This window comes from Lolium rigidum, chromosome 5, assembly GCF_022539505.1.
Source record: "Lolium rigidum isolate FL_2022 chromosome 5, APGP_CSIRO_Lrig_0.1, whole genome shotgun sequence".
In the NCBI taxonomy this organism is placed as follows: Eukaryota; Viridiplantae; Streptophyta; class Magnoliopsida; order Poales; family Poaceae; genus Lolium; species Lolium rigidum.
This window is the reverse complement of record NC_061512.1, coordinates 61564431-61586538: the sequence shown is the minus strand read 5'-3', so window position 1 is coordinate 61586538 and position 22108 is coordinate 61564431.

The window sequence follows — 22108 nt, the reverse complement described above, 5'->3', positions numbered from 1 at the left end:
CACGGAGGAAGGCGGATCCTTGGCGTACACGGCAAGACTTTGTACCGTAGTTAGGTGACTTGTATTCCGGCTAGGACTCTCCATGTAAACCCTAGATCCGTGCGCCTTTATAAGCCGGATCCTGGGAGCCCTAGAGGCACAACCACAACTCATTGTAACATCGCGAAAGCACCCAGATAATTCCAGACAAGCAGCAGTAGGCCCTGTCATCGTGCAGGTGTTCTGAAGCTGGGTAAATCGCGTACCACCGTCCCGTGTGCACTCCGCCCTATGGCCCCTACTTCTTCTCCCCCTCGCGAGGATCCCTCCTCCGAGGTACCGTCGATTAGGCAACGACAGGTTCCGATCTTTGTGAATTTCACTTGGAGGATAGAATTTGGAATAAAATAAAGGCACAATGTCCTCCCAATCAAGAGAATCCCTATTCTTCAGCAATTTATACCAGTGCGCTGCTTTACCAGACAGTGATATAGAGAATAGTTTCTTCCTAACTTCATCCATAGCAATACCTGCACATTTGAATAACCCGCATAATTTGTAAAAACAGTAAATGATCACCAGGATGGACAGTTCCATCCCCTTCATAGCGGTTATCCACAACACGTTCAATAATTTTCATAGGTATTTTGTATGGAACCTCTTTCTCACCTGGCGCCTCATCCACTACCTTTGCAGTAGTAGTTGATTTCCCAAAGAGGAATTCAAGAGAAGACCTCTCCATAATGAATTATAGCAGTAGGCGGAAATAAAAACAGCACGTACAGTAAAAAAATTCCCTTACTAATTCCACTTACCAATAGCGCTTCACTCCCCGGCAACGGCGCCAGAAAATAGTCTTGATGACCCACAAGTATAGGGGGTGTATCGTAGTACTTTCGATAAATAAGAGTGTCGAACCCAACGAGGAGCAGAAGGTGTTGACAAGCGAGTTTCGATGAAGGGTTCACTGTAAATGCTCACAGACAAGTATTCGGGGGGTTTTGATATAGCAGATGAATAAAGTACAAGTAAGTAAAATGCGAGAGAAATAATTGCAGCGAGTGGCCCAATCCTTTTTAGGACAAAGGACAAGCCGGTTTGTTTACTTATAATGACCAAACGTTCTTGAGGACACACGGAAATTTAGTCTAGTGCTTTCGCTTTATATAGCTGATTAATCTTCATTGTTTTGATAAGTGTTGTGTGGGTGAACCTATGCTAATGTACCGCCCTTCCTAGGACTAATACATACTTATGATTATACCCCTTGCAAGCATCCGCAACTACAAGAAAGTAATTAAGATAAATCTAACCACAGACCTTAAACTCGAGATCCCTGCTATCCCTCCTGCATCGATATACCAACGGGGGTTTAGGTTTTTGTCACTCCGGCAACCCCGCAATTAGCAAACGAATACAAGATGCATTCCCCTAGGCCCATAAATGGTGAAGTGTCATGTAGTCGATGTTCACACGACACCACTAGAAGAATAACACCACAACTTAAATATCACAACATTGAATACTAACCAACATAATTCACTACTAACATTTAGACTTCACCCATGTCCTCAAGAACTAAACGAACTACTCACGAGACATCATATGGAACATGATCAGAGGTGATATGATGATGAATAACAATCTGAACATAAACCTTGGTTCAATAGTTTCACTCAATAGCATCAATAACAAGTAGAAATCAACACCGGGAGAGTTTCCCCTATCAAACAAACAAGATCAAACCCTAATTGTTACAGCGGTGACGAGGTGCAGTGGTGGAGATGGCGGTGATGGTGATGGAGATGATGTCCAGATCGATGACGATGACGATGGCGTCGATTTCCCCCTCCGGGAGGGAATTTCCCCGGCAGATTTCAGCCTGCCGGAGAGCTCTTTTCTCTCTGGTGTTCTCCGCCCCGCAGAGGCGGCTGTGACTCTTCGCGACTATCCTCTGGGGCTTAGGTTTTCGGGACGAAGATGTACGCGAAGAAAAGGAGGCTAGAGGGGGCTGTGGGCCCCCTCCTCACAAGGCGGCGCAGCCAGGCCTTGGGCCGCGCCGGCCTATGAGGTGGGCCCACCTCGGCTCCCCTCGGATCCCCCTTCTGGCTCCCTTCGTCTTCTGGAAAAATAGGATTGTTCATATAATTTCCGTCAAGTGTTGATCTTCCGAAATATTGCATTCTGACGGCGCTTTTTCCAGCAGAATCCTGACTCCGGTGCGCGATCCCCAAATAATCATGAAACATGCAAAATAGATGAAATAACATAAGTATCATCTCCAAATATGAAATATATCAATGAATAACAGCAAATTATGATATAAAATAGTGATGCAAAATGGACGTATCAAGTGCCTTATGGAGTAAATACACGTGGTTGCGTCGGCGTGGGTCTTCGAAACCCGGGGGTTGAGCCACATATGCGGTTTCTTTTAGGGGACCATTCAAAAAATGCACTTTTCACATCCATTTGATATAGTTTGAAATTGTGGAAAGATGCAAATGCAAGCAAAAGACGAATAGCTTCAAGACGGGCTACCGGCGCAAAGGTATCCTCAAAATCCGTACCTTCTATTTGGGCAAACCCTTGCGCCACTAACCTTGCTTTGTTTCGTATGACAATGCCATTCTCATCTTGCTTGTTCTTGAATACCCATTTGGTCCCAATAACATTGATGCGATGATCCTTGGGTCTCTCAACTAGAGACCATACTTCATTACGAGTGAAACACTCCAATTCTTCTTGCATGGAAATTACCCAATCCGGATCAACCAAGGCTTCATGTACCCTGAGTGGTTTAAAACTAGACACAAAAGCATGGTGTTGACAATAAGTGATAAGTAGTGCATGGTGTCTACGAGTTACCACTCCTTTTGAGATGCTACCAAGGACTTGATCTAGTTTCATGTCACTTGCCCTTGTAGCGGCCTTGATCTTCCGAATGGTTCCTTCATGATCAATGAACTCATCTCTTGCTAGTACTTGATCACGAGGGACCACTTGAGCTTGATCACGAGTTGAGGATGTCTCTTGATCATCATCATGGTCTTGCTCAGTGGAATGAGGACTTTCTTCTTGTTTTCCGGAATGTGACTCATCTTGAGTGGAGAATGGTTCTTGAGTTGCACTTGATGGTTCGGCTTGAGTTGAGCTAGGCTCCACTTAAGCCGTGCTTGATACTTCTACTCCATCACTTCGATCATCAGTATGAACTTCAGTGGGCCGGATGTGTCCAATGCCCATAAGATTGATGGCATTAGAAGGATCATCATCATTACCTGCAACACAAGGAACAACTTGCTCCACTTGGGAGCCATTATCCTCCAAGAACACCACGTCACAAGATACTTCAATAGACCCAGTGGACTTGTTGTAGTATCTATAGGCGTGGGAGTTCTCCGCATATCCAACAAATGTGCCCTCAATGGTTCTAGTTTCAAATTTACCAAGCTTCCCTTTGTTGTTCTTAACAAGACATTTGCATCCAAAGATAAGAATGTACATGACGTTAGGCTTGTTACCTGTGAGAAGCTTGTATGGAGTTTTTTTGTGGAGGGGGCGGAGGAAGAGCCGGTTGGAGTAGTGGACAGCCGTAGACATGGCTTCTCCCCAAAAGTTGTGGGGTGAGTTGAATTCACTCAACATGGTTCTTGCCATCTCAATGATAGTCCGGTTCTTCCTTTCAACAACACCATTTTGTTGAGGGGTGTATGGCGCCGAGAACTCATTCTTGATGCCCTCATCATCAACAAGCTCTTGCATGGTGTAGTTCTTGAACTCGGTGCCATTGTCGGTCCTAATCGCCTTGATCTCGGATTCATACATACGTTGAGATTTCTTGGCGAAGGTGATGAACTCTCTATAGTTCTTGTCCTTATACTTGAGGAGAAAGACCCAAGAGTTTCTTGAGTAATCATCAAAAATGACAAGTCCATACTTGCTCCCACCAAGAGTATCATAATGTGATGGCCCAAAGAGATCCAAATGAAGGAGCTCCAAAGGCCTAGATGTGGTGACGATACTCTTGATAGGATGTTTCTTCTTGAGTTGCTTTCCGGGTACACATGCACTGCAAACACGATCTTTCTTAAAAGAAATGCCGGTACAATGTGCTCACCCTTTAGGAGTTGTTTGAGATTTCTCATGTTAACATGACCAAGGCGGTGATGCCACAACCAACCTTCGTCATGTTTGTCCGCCATTAGACATGTGGAGGGAGAGGGGCTCTCTTTCGAGAGGTCAACCACATAAAGGTTGTTCTCCACATATCCAACAAGGACCAATTTGAGATTGTCACTCCTAAAGATTTTCACACAATCTTTACTATATTAAATGGCTAGAGGTGGTGAGATGGTTGGTATGTCGAGCGCTCCACTGATCGATCGCATCAGGCAGGGAAACCCGCGCTAAATAATAATCCGATGAGACCTAACCGTCTTGGCCTGATCTCACGGAAGTGTGCGCCTCTCACATTTTCTGCCGCAACTTCCCATCTACTACTGCCAGCGCCCAACCTTCCTCCCACCGCATCCACGACTCACCTGCGTGCGCCGCCGATCCTACCGCAACCTCTCTCGCCTCGCCTCCAGGCTGCGCTCCCTCTCCCACTGTTCTTTCGACTCCGGCGTGGCCTCGCTGGCCGAGGCCATTGGGTTCGCTACGTGCACGAGGACAGCGTTGGTCAACATCTTTGCTGGGGTTCGCGTCCCTGCAACTGCTGCCGAACAAGGAGGCCACAACGGAGCGCGGAGCCGGATTAGGTTGTCGTCCAAGTCATCGCTTGCCTCCGGATCAGGTCCAGGCATCCCTGTCCTGCAACTCGCCATGGCAGCGCACGAGGAGGGCGGCGCACATGCCGCCATGGAGATGAACAAGGTCGTCGCATAGATATAGTCCAGGTTCTTTGTGCTCTGCAGGCTTCTTTTTCGCGAAAACACAAAAGCCTTGCGTTTCGATGCATTGATAGATAAAGAAGAGTTTATGTACAAGTCCGAGCACGGACACAACACGCCGTACAACTCGACCCAAGGAAAAGGAAAACTAATCTAGGGGAGTAGCTGGCGCACACCCCGGGCTCCCGCGTCCGCCCATTGCCGCGCCTCGGCCACTAAGTCGTTGAACAAGGATGTCACCGAAGGTCGCACGTTGTCAAAGACCACTGCGTTCCGATGCTTCCAGATCCACCAATGTTGGGGGGATGACCCCCGGTATGCCAAAGGCATGCCAAACCGGATGGCTTGAGCCATCAAGATACCAGTTTAATGTTCGTACCGGAACGTAGAGATAAGAATTTAGCTAAGTGGAGCTAAGCCGGTATCCCCAAGAGGGGTATGCCGGAACCGGATAAGAAGATACCGGGCTACCGGAAGGAAGAGCATGTCAGCAGGACTGGTCAAAGATTCTCTCCAGAGCTAGAAGACAAGGATGAGCTAAGCAAAGTAGCTTTAAACGAAGGGCTGACGATAAAGAGAAGGATGACGGTCAAAGAAGCCGGAGGACGTCGACATCCCTGATTAAAGAGGACTCCGGTGTCATCTATGATTAAAGTAGCTTTATAAAGTAGTTTGTCTAGTCAAAGATGCCATTAGAGTTTCTTGCCTCGTAAGCCACCCTCTCCCCTATATAAGGAGAGGGGGCAGCCCTTCTTACGGGCAGACGCACGAAGAGACCTAGGTTTAGAAGAACACTTGTACTGAGAAACTTGTATCCTGTTGAGATCAATAGAAAGGATGATCTAGAGCGAGTTCTTCCTTATGTCTTTCTTCTTCAACCTCTAGCCTTGGCTAAGTTCTTGAGGAAACCATCCGGAAGTTCATCCCGTCTAATCACAAACCCTCCCCGAATCCTCTTGCGTCCATTCGGCCCCAACCTAAGCCATCCTATGGCATCCGTTTGTTCACCACGATGACGGCTTGGCGCCCACCGTGGGGCATGAAGTGGCGCTTGCCGGAGTACATATTCGGGCGGGCATCCTCGAGGTCGCCGGTGAGCGGACGATGTCTCGCGCTCGTCCGGCGCTTCTACTCCATCGACTTCATCAACGACAACGCGGGCTGCTTCGCCAACGGCGGCATCTTCCCCAAGAACGGCCGCATCATCGAGTTTGGCAGCCACCGCGTCTACTTCGGCACCGTCCCCGTGCGCCAGCGCCTCTCGCTGGTGCTGGTGGCACCGGACCCGCCAAGGTGGCTCTGTGCTCGCCGCGCCGCCGGCAGCGTCGAGGTAATGATGGCTGGCGCAGCCGGCGCGGCAAGGAGGCCGCGGACGAAGTTGCTGGTCGTGCGGCCGCGACCCGTGCGGCCAAGCCACCGCCGGAGCGCGACACCGGCGCACCGGAGCGTCTTCCGCGCCACCGGCAACACCTCTCCAGGCGGCGATGAACGTGCTGGCAACGCCCATCGCGCAGAACATCGATCCGGCAACGGCTCAGGCGGAGCTGGAGGCGCAACTCCAGAAGATACTCAAGAGTGGCAAGGACGTCGTCAGGGGGCAGCGCGAGCTGAACCTAACCGTACGTGAGTATAACGCTGCCCATGGCTTTGCTTCTGTTAGCGCTCATGCTGCTAGGATACCGGAGAACCGGCTTAAGGCTCGCAATCTAGATCAGGATTTGCGTAAGGAAGTTCGTACCGGCAAGAGTACCTCTCGCATCTGCTAGCATCGTAGAGAAACCTAAGTACAGTAGCCCGGATAAAACCATAAAAGCTGCTAAGGCTGCTGTAGATCTGTGTGACTCGCTTACCGGAGAGGCTCTGGCAAAACAACAAGAGCGTGTCAGAGAGCTGTTGGATACCGTAGAGCAGCAGAACGCTGAGCAGCTAGCTAAGCTGAACAAGGCTATTGACAAGGGATTAACTTGTCAATGCCTATGGATTGTAGGCTAGGGTTTAGTTAGAAGTAGAGGGCAAGTAGATCTCGAAGGTTTCAGCCGAAAAGTACTCGACGAATATGAAAACTAGGGTTTGCGTACAATGATTCGATGATCTTCTCGTCCCTCGACCCCCCTTTATATAGGTGGAGCCGAGGGATTCGTGCTATACAAGGATTACGGAGTCCGGGACGGTTTCTAACTCATCCCGCCGGATTACAAATAACACTTCCTATTACAACTCTATCTTTTCCTTAAATACATCTTGGGCTCTCGAGTCTTCTTATTCTTCGGGTAGTGGGCCTTCAATAAACCCCGGGTACTATATTAGGCAGGCCCATTTGGGATGCCTATGTCAGTAGCTCCCGAGATTTTGCTTGAATCATAGAATCAAGGAAAATCTCCACTGTTTATTTTTACTCGAAAGCTCTTAACTTTTATACTTTTTTTCATAAAATTCTATATTGTACAGGGATATTGGTAGTTGGGGCTAGTTCATCTGACGGATCAGTGTACTAGTTAACTACTCTAGTGGCAATCCGCAAAAACCTACTTCAAAATCACGTCCCCGGACATGATTTCGGGATACCGGTGTAAACTTCGACAGGCGCCGCTTAAGGTCTTACCATTCCGTCGAGTCCCGGCTAAATTTATCGAGTACCTAACGCGTCCGTTAGGATTTTTCTTCGTATCCGTTGATACGGATAAAAGTAGCAGAGCGCAGTCTTCGGCGATGCCACGCCCAGCAGAATAGGTCTGGGGTCTTACCTTCGCAATTTTGCGGCATTCAGAAATTGATCGCAACTTCGGCGTTCTGAGAATATATTGTCGAGTGCTTTTCCGGCTGTTGGAATGGCACATTTTATTGAGTCAAATATGACTTATATTGCTTTCCCGATGGGAGTATATGGAGAGTTAATGATAACTCGAAATATACTCTCTTGCTTGTTCTATTTTTCCTTTGTTAATTTCATCGGGCACGCGAACAGCGTTCCCGATGGGAGTAGCCCCCGAGGCTACAGCCAAGAACTTGTGCTTGGTTGTAGGCTCAACATTTTAGTCCACCTTGTCACTATATTGCCATTATCTCCTGATATTCTTTCCTCCTTCTTCTTCTCTCTTTCTTTTTTTCTCTCTTTTTTTTTTTATTTATCGGGTGCGCGAACAGCGCTCCTGATGGGAGTAGCCCCCGAGGCTACAGCCAAGAACTTGTGCTTGACTGTAGGCTCAACATTTTCTATATTTGCCATTGTCGAAATTTTTCTTTTTTCGAAGTAGCCCCCGAGCATTTGGGCAAAAACTTGTTTCTGACCAAAGGCTCCCGATGCATTCAAATAACTTATCCTGTCGCCATTCTCCTTTCTCTTGTCGACATATTTTCCCTTGCCAAATTTTCTTCAACTCTATCAATGGTCGATATTTTTCTGCTTTGTGGGTCCATCGTTCCCACCATGTTGACACGTCGTGCAAGTGGGGGACACACGTCCTCCGCTTTTTCTCGGTGCACGTACGGTAACGCCTATCCCAGTAAAAATACTTTTTGCCCTTGTAACTAGAAGATCAATTCTCACCACACGATTTCCTCATCCAACGGTACACTCGCTTCACCCAATTCTTATATAAACCTGTCTTCAACCTCCGTTCATCCCTCGCTTGCGCCGCTCACCTGTTCCTCTTCGCAAATCTTCCTCCGCGCCCAATCTTCGCCGATTTCCCGCTCTCGCATACATTGCTCAATCCGCCGCCGTGGATGCCACCGCGTGCGCGTTTGACCCGCCACAAGACTCCGCAGTCCGCGATGGCCGCCGAAGATCTTGAGTGGGAGAGATCCAAAATCTCCAACCAAGACGCCAACTCCGATGAAAAGGCTTGGCCCGATGAAGAAGGAAGGCGCCATCCGCTTCCCAGTGAAGAAAGCTATCCCAAGCCTCCAATGGAGTATCGGGTTAGTTTTGTTGATCATCTTATCCGCGGCCTCTCTACCCCAATCCATGATTTCCTCCGCGGTCTTCTCTTTGTCTATGGGATTCAACCGCACCGGCTGACCCCCAATTCCATTCTTCACATTTCTATTTTTATCACACTTTGCGAATGCTTTCTTGGAGTTGCTCCCAATTGGGCTCTCCGGAAACGCATTTTCTCGCCTTCGCCGTAATGGCGCCACCACGCCACCTACAACATAGGTGGCGTAGTTATCTCGTGTCCGAACGGATGTCGATTATTTCGACGTCAAATTTCCCGACTCTGTCCAAGGATGGCGCAAGAGGTGGCTCTATATACACGAAGAAAGCGCCAACTCCGTGGAACACAACATAGTTCCTTTCGACGGAAACGCGAAGATTCAACGCCGCCACTCCCGGGACGCCGAAGCTTCCGAAGAAGAAAGAAAGGCGACGAAGCTCTTATGACTCGTGTTCATCAGCTCCAAAATACTCGAGGAAAAGAGTTGTCCGGTGTCCAAATCATAGCCTATTTTCTTAGGATTAGAGTGCAGCCTCTTCGAGCTCGCAAAAATCCCCTTTGGACGTATTCTCGGTGCCAATGACGCCAATAGGCTCTCCAATGATCTTTCCGTGAAGGACTTGGAGAAGCTTGTTCGAAGAATTACCTCGCCGAGTAAGAAGGATCCTATTCCTTCCTCTTGTCGCGTGGAACCCTACAGCTCCACTAATCCTCTCCCCGAGGTATTTTGCCTTCTCGAATTTTTTATCTTGTTCTGAATTTTTCCTGCATCTCATTGTATTAATATCTCGCTATCTTTCTCTCTGCCGCTATTTTGTTGTAGAATCACCCTACTATGGCGTCCCTTCCTCCTCTTCCTGAGGATGGAGAAGTCGAAGAAATGGGTATTGTTGCCGAAGATACTCAAGGCTCCTCTCGTTCTCGGAAGTGAAGTCGCGGGTTCTCACAAATCTGCGGCTTCTCATGAGAGAGAGGTTGAGTCTCGAAGCTAGTGAATCGACCGAATCCCTTCCTCCCGCTGTTTCTCCGAAGAACAAAAGGAAAAGGACTGAAGTCGAGGATTCTGGCATTTCTAAGGCTGAAGAAATTGTTCCTTCTGATCCGAAGGCAGCTTATGATCCTTATTTTGAGTCCCTCATCAGCTCGTAAGTCAATTTTATCTCTCCTCCTCTTTTTGATGTACTCGAAAGATTTAACTCTGTCTCGCTTTTTGTACTGTCGATTTTTGTTTACTAGTGATGAGGAAGAAGTACCAGCCATCGACGTAGCTCCTCGGACCAAGCACGTCACGTATCGTGCTTGTTTCGTACACGTTAGTTGAAGGAGATGAAACATCGCCTCCCCAACAAAACGTCGTCACTACTACTCCACCATCGAGCCCCCTTGTCCCTTCGCCAAAAAGGGCAAGGGTTGAAATGATCGTTGAGCCTCCTCCTCAACCGAGCAACTATTCGTCGCAGCTCTTGGATGATGTAAGTTTATCGAGATCCATCTTTCCTCTTTTTTGCTTTTATGGAGCCTTACTTTTTGTAATGCCGAAGTTTTTCCCCTTCTTTTCTTCTTCGTTGACAGCCTATGATCAAGGATCTTATCCGCATCGGGTCCCAATTTATTGGGTACCGCGAGTATGCCAGCAGAGCCGAAGGTACGACTTTTCCACTTGTTGTTTTCCCTTGGTGTTTTACGCCAACTGCTTGTCGCTATTTCTGATCTTTCTTCTTTTTCTTTTCCGCATCTCGACAGTAAAAACTTGCGGAAGCTAACGAACGTGCCGAGTTACTTTCTCGGAATCTTGAGAAAAGTGAAACGGCTCGCAAGAAAGCTGAACTTGCTGCTAGCGAAGCCGCAGCTGAAGCCGATGATGCCAAAGCAAAGGCTGCTAGTGTCGAAGAATTGCAGCAAAGGCTCAAAGATGCTGAATCTGCCTTGCACGAGCAAAAATCTGCACAGATTGCACGAGAACAAGGGATCATCAAGCGTTTGAATTCGCAAAGTCGACGTACACTGAGTAATATCACTTGTCCCTTCTATTTTGTTTGTACTTCTTGTTTCTTGGTTTTTGACTAATGCTCTTTCTTGTGTGGCAGCCCAAACCAACCAAGATTTTGACCCGGAAAAGCCCGTCAATGACTCTCTTCTTGACGCACTTTCTCTTCTAGAGTCCCATGGACGCGAAATTCGTGAAGGCGTGGCCAATGCCGGTGGGGCTTTGTCGGCGTTGTTCCCCTACTTCTTCCCGAAGAAAGAGGAACCTTCGACTTTCCTTGACCTTGCCAAGCTTTTCAATACATCAGAAGATCTTGGGCTGAAGATACGCCATGAGAATATGAAGGTGGCTGTTGAAAATACTGTTGCTCTGGTTGCTGATAGTCAGCAGACTCTCGACTGGACGAAGGTTGGTGACACCGATCAGATAGAACAGTCGCGGTGGAAGTCACTGATGAAGGCGGCCAAGCCCAATACGAAGAAAATCTTGGCGTATCTCGGGATCAAGCCGACGTCGACTCCTAGTTCGTCAAGGCCGGAGGTCTAGTTGCATGCCTCTGTTTTTCTTTTGCTTCTTTTGCTCTTGTCGCCAAAGTAGTCTTTTGGCGACACGTATTTCCTTAGTTCCACTGTAGTGCCCTTGTAATTATTCCCAAGAGATTAATGAAGAACTCTATCTTTGCCTGTTTTTTGATGTTGTTCTGTTTAAATTTCAGTTGATATTTGATAACTATACTCCAATTCCTACTCCTTCCAATGCTTCGCCTTCTTCCCGCGCGAGAGAACTGGTATCGATACCGCACTCGTCGATGATACCTTGTCGCAAGAATTGAATGATCTTCGACAACAACTTCAGTATGCGAAAAAGCAAACACTTGTGATGATGGAGCAGTCTCGTGAATCATCTGAAGCCGAAAAAGTTGCTCTTCAGCAAGCCCGCGAGGCTGTGGCTGCTAAGGAGATTGTTGTTTCTGAAGCTGAAAAAGCGGTCACTCGAGAAAATTTCATGCTCGAGTTAATGAATGAAGCCAGTGCAGATATGTCGGGTATGTTTGTCTCGTCTTGTGATATCTTTCATCTTCATGCTATTGTCTTCTAACGGTTGTCCCTTCGTTGTGTTGATAGGTGCCTTTATTGATGCTGCTGCCGAGGAAGAAAGGGTAAACACTAGGACAAACCTCCTTGTCAATCTTTCCTTGGACCATGGTTCTTTGTTTTGGGCCACTCCGGAGAGGACCCGCCAAATTACCAGATTTCAGGATCGTACCTCTCAAACCCGTGATTTCCTTCACTTCTGTACCAAAACCTTATCCATGGTTTACAACTCCATGTTTCCTCGGAATGTCCCACCAAAAACTCTTCCTGAATTGATGGAAAGGTTCAAGGATGCTCGCAGTATCCATGATTTTGTCAAAGCACAACTGGTAGCTGGTGCCAGATTTGCCCTTATCATGCTCCAGATCTGCCACTCGAAGCTTGACCTTGCCCAAGTTGTCGAGAGGGTTCATCAAAAGGTAAAACGTCGGAGAGTTGGTGTTGATAGAATTAACACGAAGGTTACACCTATAGCCGAAGAAATGATTGAGGACCTTCTTCGGATGGATGCCGACTTTTTTGCCGATGGCCATTATGCCGATTTTCTTGGTGCTGCTCCTGAAGAGAACGAGTTACTCTTGATGACATACTGAATCAAGACTAGTTATTTTCTTCTTGTAGAAATTTCTTCTTTGTAGTCCATAACTATATTGTAAAGCAACCATTATATTTCTATGTTTGTCTAGCCCCCGAGTGTTTCGGTGACTTTTTGTATTTGTATATTTGCGAGGTTGTGGACCAAGGCATTTATATTTTGAAGGCAAATATGAGCCCCCGAGCTTTTACCGAGTACTATTTTGTATTTTTATTGACTCACGAGGTATTTGAATACCAAGGCAAGGTTTTTTCCTTCTTTCATCGATGAACTATATTGAAATTCGTCGGAGCGATGACTTTGGTCACGTTGATAAAGAAAAAAGGTGATGTAGCCACTATCTTTATTATATTGCAGCACCGCGAGCCCGCCTCATTAAAAACCTTCTCCGGCCCCACTCGGTGCCCCGAAAAAGGAAAAGAGTGCGTCTGAAAACTCGCGGGCGTTTCAGTACATTGAAGTTTTACAAGGACTATATTTCGACTCTAGGCGTAGAACCGCCCGAGTTGCGCCACGTTCCAGTGGGTTTGGCTCCTCCACCCCTGTCTTCTTGTCCTTTATCCCGTATGCTCCTTCTCCGATTACTTCCGTGACGATGTAAGGGCCGAGCCATGGTGACTCGAGTTTTTCATGACTTTTTTGCGTGAGCCGAAGAACTAGGTCGCCCACCCGAAAAGATCTTGGCCGCAAACGTCGACCGTGGTAATTCTTCAAGTCCTGTTGATATTTGGTTACTCGAGACAATACTTCATCTCGAGCTTCATCAAGTGCGTCCACATCATCTTCTAGCGCTTTTCTCGACTTTTCTTCGTCATACTCCACGACGCGTGGAGAGTTGTGCTCTATCTCGATTGGCAATCACGTTCGCTCCATGTACCGAAAAAATGGAGTTTCGTGTCGCTGTATTTGGAGTTGTTCGGATGCTCCACAACACACTTGGTAGTTCTTCGGGCCAGGTATGTCGAGCTTTTTCTAGTGGTCCTAACAAGCGCTTCTTGATGCCATTGCAGATGATGCCATTGGCTTTCTCGACTTGCCCATTGGTTTGAGGATGTGCAACTGATGCAAAGTTCAGCTTGATGCCCACCTCTTCGCAATAGTCTTTGAATTCATTGGACGTGAAGTTGCTGCCGTTGTCTGTGACGATGCTGTGGGGCACTCCAAATCTGAAGACGAGGTCTTTTATGAATTTTACTGCAGATGCTCCGTCCGGTGAATTTATCGGCTTCGCTTCTATCCACTTTGTGAATTTGTCGACAGACTACTAGCATGTATTCCTTTCCTCCTCGGTGACGATTTGTGTAACTTGCCTACCATGTCGAGTCCCCATTGTGCAAAGGGCCATGACAAAGGTATTGGTGCTAGCTCTGCTCGCCGGAGAGTGAGGTTTTGCGGCAAACCTTTGACACGCGTCGCAAGTTCGTACTATGTCCTTAGCGTCCTCTATTGCTGTCAACCAGTAGAATCCTGCCCGAAAAACCTTGGCCGCGATAGCTCGACTACTTGCGTGGTGGCCACATATTCCTTCATGTACGTCCTTTAGAATTATTCTTCCTTCTTCGGGTGTAACGCACCTTTGCAAGACGCCCGAAATACTTCGCTTATATAATTCTCCCTTAACCACCGTGAAAGCTTTGGAGCGTCGAATTACTCGCCTTGCCTCAACCGGGATCATCCGGTATTTCTTTCCCCGAGGATATATGATATGTATGGCTGCATCCATGGTATCTCGTATTACTAGGACCAGGTCTTGCTCTTCTTCTTCTTCCTCTTGCTTCTCCTTGATAGCCCCCGAGGGTTTCTTCTCCTTCTTTTTTGATTTTGTCGTCTCAGTGGATCTCTCTGTTATCTCCTCCCAAAATACACCCGGTGGGACTGCAAGGCACTGCGACCCGATGTTTGCAAGAACGTCGGCTTCGTCGTTGCTCAATCTGCTAATATGATTTACTTCGCATCCATCGAACAATTTCTCAAGCTCATTGTACACCTCCTTGTATGCCATCATGCTATCATTGACCGCGTCACATTGGTTCATAACTTGCTGAGCTACCAACCGTGAGTCGCCAAAGATTTTTAGTCGAGTTGCTCCGCAGGCTTTCGCCATCTTCATCCCGTGTATGAGAGCCTCATATTCCGCTTCATTGTTAGATGCGTTAGGGAACGTCATACGAAGGATGTACTTCAACTTGTCGCCTTCAGGTGATATGAGTACTACTCCTGCGCCAGCCCCTTCTAGCCTCTTGGACCCATCGAAGTTCATAGTCCAGGTTCTCGATAAATCTGGGGGTCCTGTATTTTGCAACTCCATCCACTCGCGATGAAGTCCGGTAGTATTTGCGACTTTATTGCTTTTCTTTTTTCATACGTGATGTCCCGAGGGGAAAGTTCTATTCCCCAAAGGGAGACACGACCCGTAGCTTCTGGGTTGTTCAGTATATTTGATAAAGGAGCTTCATTGACCACTATGATCGGGTGTGCCGAAAAATAGTGGCGCAATTTTCGTGCTGTCGTGAATACTCCATATGCTAGCTTTTGGTACTGAGGGTACCTTTGTTTTGACGGCGACAAGACTTCGCTCACGAAGTATACTGGTCGATGTACTCCATGGATTTTTCCTTCTTCTTCTCTTTCGACAACTAACACCGTGCTAACCACTTGGGGCGTGGCTGCAATATACAGCAGGAGAGGTTCCTTTTCCTTAGGAGCCACTAGGATTGGTGGTGTCGATATTTTTCGCTTTAGATCCTCGAAAGCTCGATCAGCCTCTTCGTTCCACTGGAATTTATCTCCTTGCTTTATCAGCGCGTAAAATGGTAGCGCTTTTTCTCCTAACCTCGGCGACGAATCTGCTCAAAGCTGCGACTCGCCCGGCTAGTCTGCCGTATTTCTTTCAACTTCGTTGGCTTCCTCATTGTTACTATGGCTTGTATTTTGTCGGGATTTGCTTCAATCCCTCTTGCTGAAACTAGAAACCCCAGAAGTTCTCCTGCTGGGACGCCAAAAGAACACTTCGTCGGGTTCAGCTTGAGGCGGAATTTGTCGAGGTTGTCAAAAGTTTCTTTGAGATCCTCGATCAGCGTTGTTCCCTTTTTTGATGTTATGACGACATCATCGATGTATACTTGCACGTTTTTCCCAATCCGTGTTGCTAAACACTTCGCATCATCCTTCGATATGTTGCTCCCGCATTTTTTAGACCGAAGGGCATTGTCTTGTAGCAAAACACGCCGTAAGGTGTAATAAACGCTGTTTTGGCTTCATCATCTTCTTTTAATCTGATCTGGTTATAACCAGAGTATGCATCCAAAAAGGAAAGACGTTCACAACCTGCCGTGGAGTCGATAATTTGATCGATCCTTGGGAGGGGAAAGTGATCCTTAGGGCAATGTTTGTTGAGACACGTAAAGTCGACGCACATGCGAAGGACTGTCGTGTTTTTCTTCGGCACCATCACCGGGTTAGCTACCCATGTGGCTTCCGTAGATATCTCTCTGATAAAACCAGCTTCCTCTAGTCGATTTATTTCTGACAGCATGGATTTGCGGTTTGGTTCCGAAAAACGCCGCAAAGGTTGTCTGATTGGTTTCGCTGTTGGATCCAAATTTAGGTGGTGCTCGGCAAGTTCCCTGGGTACTCCTGGCATGTCAGCTGGACACCATGCGAAGATTTTCCAGCTTCTCACGGAGGAACTCGACGAGCGCGCTTTCCTATGCGATATCCATGTTGTTTGCAATGGATGTCGTCTTTTTTGGATCCGTCGGGTGAATCCGCACCTCCTTAGAATTTTTCTCTCGTGTTGAAAGTTGATTCTTTATTTGGCCTTCCGACGTCCGGCAATACGTCGTAATCGGTCATGCTCTTCGACGCCAAGTATTCAGCTTGCATCCCGAAGGTTTCGATAACCGATGGAAATCCTTGTCGCACTTATCAGCCTAAGGCAAAACTCCCTTTGACCGTGATTGGTCCCTTGGGTCCAGGCAATCTCCATAACGGGTATGTATAGTGTGGTACTGCCATAAATCTAGCGTATGCTGGTCGTCCCAGCAAAGCGTGGTATTGCGATGGAAAATCTACGACTTCAAACTCCAGCTTCTCGATTCTATAATTTTCTCGGGTTCCAAACTGAACGTCGAGGTTGATCTTTCCCAATGGGTAACTTGGTTTCTCTGGTGTGATGCCGTGAAACCTTGTGTCCGTTGGCTTCAAGTTTGCTAAGGATATGTTCATCTTCCTCAATGTATCTGCATACATGAGGTTTAAGCTGCTGCCACCATCTATGAATACTCGAGAAACATCAAAGCCTGCGATAACTGCTGGCAGAATAAGTGCTGACTGCCCTGGTCGAGGAACTTGCTGCGGATGATCTGCTATTGTGAAACCGATGTCTTGCCCCGACCAATTGAGGTACTCAACTGTTGGTGGAGGCATTTTCTCTGCCATGAACACCTGTCGCGAGATTACTTTTTGAGCTCTATTGGATGGCCTTCCCTTCTGAATCATCGACACCTGCTCCGTTGGAGTTAGGATCAACATAGGGTGGTGGTGCAAGTGCTGCCGCTATTCCGAGCTGGTGTTGATTGCCTTCCGTAATCGCGGGAGGTGGCGGTAGATGAACTTCGCTCCTAGGCTCCCGAGGGTTTCTCCGTGCTGCTCGTGCGTGAGCGTTTTCCGCACATCCGAACATTGCTTGGAAATTTCGACAATCTTTCCGCAGGTGTCCCGACTGTCTTTTCCCATTGCTTGTCGAGGAAGAAGTGCATCTGGCACGGTCCGTTCAGCATTTCTTCGGGAGACATAAAAGGTCGTGGAAACCTTGGCCCACTATTTTGCCTGTTACGGGAGTCGTCCCTATTATCGCCTCGCTGCTCATTGCTTCTCTGATAATCATCTCTGTTGCTTGCTCCTGTATTTGACCGAAATCCTGCCGAAATTTGCCCCGGGGCGTCGTAATTCGGATACCGCCGAGGAAATCGTCGCCTCGTCCGATAATTTCGACCACGGTCCTCCTCTCGGCGACCTGTGTCTTTTATTGTGGACAGCGTCTTCTCCGTCCGCCCATCTATTTGCTATCTCCATCAACGCGGATACCGTTTTTGGATTGGTCCTTCCCAAGTCCTCGACAAAATCTCCGCGCCTCGATTCCCGCGACAAACGCATCTATTGCTCTCTCGTCGATATATTTTCTCGCCGAGTTTTTTATGATGTTCCACCTTTGGATGTATTTTCTCATTGACTCATCCGGCTTTTGTCGACACGCCCTCAGCTCTTCCAACGATGCAGGCTTCTTGCATGTGGATCTCGAAGTTCTTGACGAAAACGTCCTCGAAACTTTCCCAGCTGCCGATGGATCCCGGCGGAAGTTTTTTGATCCAAGATCGTGCGGCTCCACTTAAGTGCACCTGAATACTTTGCATCGCTGTTGCTCTAGTTCCTCCAGCTAGCTTCACCGTCTCGAGGTAATCAATTAACCAGTCCTCGGGTCTTGCAGGCCGTCGAACTTTTTGAAGTGATCGGGTAACTTGAATCCGGAGGGGACTCGAGTTTTTCGGACTCTTCTCGTGAAGCACGGTAGACCGCACATATCCTCGTCATTAAGCTCCGGGGACTGCCGATGATCTCTTCTGCTTTGCCTTGCTCTGTCGACCCTTGCTTGCACTCCCGTGTCTCTTGCTCCACTTGGTCCTTCCGGAGCTGCCGCCGTTACCGCTGCAGGTCGTGGACTATTTTGCCTTGCTCGCTCCTTCGGGAGGCGTTGCTCCGAACGCCGTCCCCATAGCTCCAACTCCTGCCAATGCCATGTTGTATAATGTTTCCCTTGGATCTCCCGGGGTGGCTTGGATGCGAGGATGTAAGCTTGTGTCGCCATATACCCAGCCTTCCGGTGTCCTAGGGATAATATTTCCTCTTGTATCTATCGACATAAAGGACATGTCGAGGTTTTGAACCAAGTACTCTCTCGTCCGCTTCGGGTATGTGTTGTAGCCTTGATCTTCCTCTCGTTCCGAGCTTCCCGTGGCTATCACCCGAAATTCTAGACTCGTCCACTTAGATCTGCCCTTCTCCCCGTCGGATGCGAAGCTGCCGCCTTTCTCTTGTTCAACTCAGCTGTCTCGTTTTTCTATTTCTGGGCAGTTCGTGCGAGCATATATTGATAAGCTTGCGGTTCTTGAGCTGTAGCTGTTGTCGTCATTGGTTCCGAACCATCTATGGCTTTTGCCGCTCTATCCCAGTGCTGCCTCGTGGAAGTTGGACTCTGACGCGTGGTGTGGGCCCGACATATTTAGTGCCCATACCTCTCCTTAGATCTGAGGGATCGACAAAAGGATTTCCCAATTGGTCGAAAGCCTCCGACGTTTCCTCTTGATCTTCGATAGCATAAATCTGATGATATTTTGTACTCAGATCTATGTTGGGTTCGGTGACATCATTGTTGAGATTGATGAAGACCTTGCCCACTGTGAGAGATTTGTCGACGAAGTCGTACCCGTCGACATCGCTTGAGCCATCGCTTATATATGAGTCCGCAGATGACCCAAACGATGCGTTGCTGAAGATCTTGGCGAGTTTCTCTCTTGCTCTGATGCCGACGTAGCGTGTTGCCGAAGTTTCTTCTTCTGACTCAGTTGATGATGCATAGCTTGAAAATTCAGAATCGACCGCCGACGATCCCGACGAAATCGGAATTTCGACACGATACGATCCTTCCTTCTCGACGCGAAAGTGGAACCTTCCGAACGTCATCTCCAAGGGCTCCGCGAGATACGCATATGCATCCAAACGGGAGGGTGGGTGAGGAACAAAATCAACAGGACCAGTAGCGATCTGTTTACCTCGATCCATAGTGTTGCTTCCGGTTGACGATGTCGAAGATCTTGAACGTGCCATCGAGATCAGATCCTTACGCCTCTAATTCCCACAGACGGCGCCAATTGACAAGGGATTAACTTGTCAATGCCTATGGATTGTAGGCTAGGGTTTAGTTAGAAGTAGAGGGCAAGTAGATCTCGAAGGTTTCAGTCGAAAAGTACTCGACGAATATGAAAACTAGGGTTTGCGTACAATGATTCGATGATCTTCTCGTCCCTCGACCCCCCTTTATATAGGTGGAGCCGAGGGATTCGTGCTATACAAGGATTACGAGTCCGGGACGGTTTCTAACTCATCCCGCCGGATTACAAATAACACTTCCTATTACAACTCTATCTTTTCCTTAAATACATCTTGGGCTCTCGAGTCTTCTTATTCTTCGGGTAGTGGGCCTTCAATAAACCCCGGGTACTATATTAGGCAGGCCCATTTGGGATGCCTATGTCAGCTATGGCCTCGAGATCCGCGCGTTCAACAAAGAATGCCGGAAGCAAGTCCCATGGGCAGGCCTCGTCCCCCCATCCGGACAGAAGAAGAGAAAAAGAGATGAACGCACAGCAGATGACTGTGTACGATCCGGTCCTTGCCGGTAAACAACAAGCCGGGCAACACGATGCCGGTAGAAAAAGCCAAGGGGCAGAGCGAGGCTACGCCAAGGTAGGCTATGCCGGAAATAATCATGCCGGTAGACACGAAACCGGGCAAAACTATCCAGCTGCAAGAGCAGCGTATGATGATGAGGAGATGCCTCCACCAAGGTACCGGCAGACAAGGGCCGCGGTACCAGAACATTACGATGAAGCTGATTCAACAAGACTCACCGCTTACCGGAAACCTTTGGGAGAGCGGTTGGGAGAAAGAAACTTGCCGGAACGGGATGCGAGGCACCGTCTGGACAGAGTGTACCTGTCTGAAATGATTGAGGCGGAAGGTCCTCCAGGTCCGAAGTGCTTTGGCCCAAGGATCATGAAAGAACAACCACCAGTTCGCAACTTTCAGTTGCCCCGTGACACCAAAACATACGATGGCACCACTAAGCCGGAAGACTGGCTCGCGGATTACGTGACCGCGGTATACGTTGCTGGTGGTGGAGGTGTCATAGCTGGAGGAGGAAATCGGCGTTGGGCCGTGAGAATCGTGCCAACGTTTCTGGTAGGACCGGCAAGAATCTGGTTGAACAACTTGCCGGAAGGAAGTATAAATGGCTGGTTGGACTTTGAGGAAGCTTTTGTGAGCAACTTCAGCAGCACCTACGTAAGGCCAAACAGGCCTCGACAGCTCACTTTATGCGTGCAGCGCCCGCAAGAAACAGACCGGGATTACCTGACCCGGTGGAACTCCACCAGAAACTCTTGTGAAGGAGTGATAGAAGCACAGGCCATTGCTTGGTTTAGCCAAGGATGCCGGCGAGGTTTGCCTTTGTGCCAAAGGCTGCAGAGGAACATGCCAACAACGTTGGCGGAGATGATGCGTGTGGCGGAAAACTATGCGTTGGGAGACCCAATGCAACCGGCGATACAAGCTGAGCCGGAACAGTCAAACCCGCCTCAGCAGCAATACCGGGATAACCGGAACAACAAAAGGAGGGAAGATTTCCCGGATCGAAGGTATGGCTCGCAGCAAGTTGCTGCTGTGCAAGAAAACTCTGATGCCAGCGGCAGCCAGAGGCAAAGAACCGGATCGCAGCCATGGGCAGGTCCTAAGAAACAGTGGGTCGAAAAGAAACCCTGGGGCCAGAAAAAGAGTTGGCAAGAACCCGCGAAATACACCATGGAAGCTGCCATGGATCAACCTTGCCGGTGGCACACGCCGAATCCGGCTCACCCGTCAAACCACTTGACAAGAGATTGCACCTGGACCAAGTACTTGATGCAAAAGGGAGCGGTAAAAGATGCCCAAGGACAAGGGGGCAATGCAATGATGCCGCCGCCACAAGACATGCCGCGTCAGCAACAACTACCACCACCACCACCGCTTACCGGGGCAAACGCCTTGCCGGTACACCCTCAGCAAAACAGGCAGCAGTATCAGCAAGTCAATCAGGTGGGAGAGGGCCACGGCCAACCACCTCCACCGGCACCTTTGGGCCGGAACATTTATGAGGATCCAGATGTGTGCTGTGTCGTGTTTGTCACCGAACCAACGGACAAGCAAAGCCTGCGCCGCCGTTCCATGGAGGTGAACGCGGTGATGCCGGCAGTGCCGAAGTACATGCTGTGGTCAGATCAGGAACTCACATGGTCATACCGGGACCACCCTAAAATCACGCCGAACCCGGGTGGCTATGCTCTCGTGGTGGACCCAATCATGAAGGGGCCAACGACTCGCGTCAAGTTCAGCAAGGTGCTGATAGACAATGGGAGCAGCATAAACATAATGTACAAGCACACCATGCATACGCTGGGCATAACAGAAAACATGCTTCAGCCAACTCATACGACGTTCCATGGAATCGTTCCGGGCCGTCCTGCGCACCGGTTGGAAAAGTCCGGGTGGATGTGTCGTTTGGAGGACGTGACAATTGCCGGGTTGAAAACCTTGAGTTCGAGGTGGTGGACTTAGATAGTCCGTACCATGCATTGCTGGGGAGACCGGCACTGGCGGCCTTCATGGCCTCGACCCACACGACGTATCTCAAGATGAAGATGCCGGCACCTCGTGGACCCTTGACCGTGGTGGGAAACTACAAAATCTCACCGGAAACAACGATCCGCCGGATCAAACCTAGCGGAATCGCTGGTGATCGCGGAGGA